Source organism: Octopus bimaculoides, chromosome 9, assembly GCF_046866305.1.
Source record: "Octopus bimaculoides isolate indiv1 chromosome 9, ASM4686630v1, whole genome shotgun sequence".
NCBI lineage: Eukaryota > Metazoa > Mollusca > Cephalopoda > Octopoda > Octopodidae > Octopus > Octopus bimaculoides.
This window is the reverse complement of record NC_142936.1, coordinates 1,179,450-1,180,365: the sequence shown is the minus strand read 5'-3', so window position 1 is coordinate 1,180,365 and position 916 is coordinate 1,179,450. Positions and strand designations below refer to the sequence as shown.

At 46.4% G+C, this 916-nt stretch overlaps 1 protein-coding gene across 1 annotated transcript in view; it reads left to right on the top strand.

Annotated features, from left to right (window-relative positions):
* Positions 1 to 419: 419 nt before the first annotated feature.
* LOC106871218 (pancreas transcription factor 1 subunit alpha) overlaps positions 420 to 916 on the top strand; it is a 9,876-nt gene continuing 9,379 nt past the window's right edge. Inside the window, exon 1 of the mRNA XM_014917572.3 lies at positions 420 to 916. This exon is cut by the window's right edge and continues 1,415 nt beyond it. The gene's annotated coding sequence lies outside the window, so the exon portion shown is untranslated.

Sequence of the window (916 nt, the reverse complement as noted above, 5' to 3'; positions counted from 1 at the left end):
CTTTATTCTGCTCTCTCTCTCTCCTCGCTACCTCCGCATCTCCTCCTCCTCCCACCGCCACTCTTCTCCCCCCCCACCTCCCTCTATTTTTAACTCTTCCCTTTCTTGCCACACCTCAGTGTTTATCTTCCGTCCGCGTTCCATTTCTAAACATCCTTCCCCGCCGCCACCTCCACCACCGCCACCACCGTCAATATCTTACGCTACCCGCTACCCTCACCACCACCACCACCACCATATACAAAACCACTTCCTCCACCTCTCTTCCTCCCACTACTCCTCAGTCAACTGTCCCCCCACCCACCTTAACTTTCCACTTCGACTCCACTTCTCTCTCTGTCTCCCCCTCTCTCTCTCCCTCTCTCCCTCTCTCTCTCTCCCTCCCCTAATATCTTCATCTGATGACCACGTGGCCTGCTGTGACGACAGGAGCGGCACGTGCCGACTATAAAACTACGGCCCGACCCGAGTCGCGTGTCACACACTTATTACGGACTGGGGCAAGCAGAATCGCGTTACGAAACAGTTTCAGATGCGACACTAACAAAACACAACTGATTCACACAAAACTATATATAAATATTATACACACACACACACACTGATATTATACACACACACACAGAGTAAAGTAGATTCTCAACTTCAAAGGCGGCACTATTTTATAAGTGTTACATATATAGACACACCAACATACAAACACACACACTCACACACACAGACTGATACGCACACATACACACGCGCCGGCGCGTATGTATTCACAGCCCTTTTCCCCCTGAAGGTGTCCCCATCAAAGTACTTTTGCCAGAGTTTGAACCCAAATATTTTTTATAGTTGTTTTTTAGTTATTTTTATTTTCATTTTGTGGACATTATTTCGTTTATTGTTTTGTTTTATTTGATTTTTTTTTTTT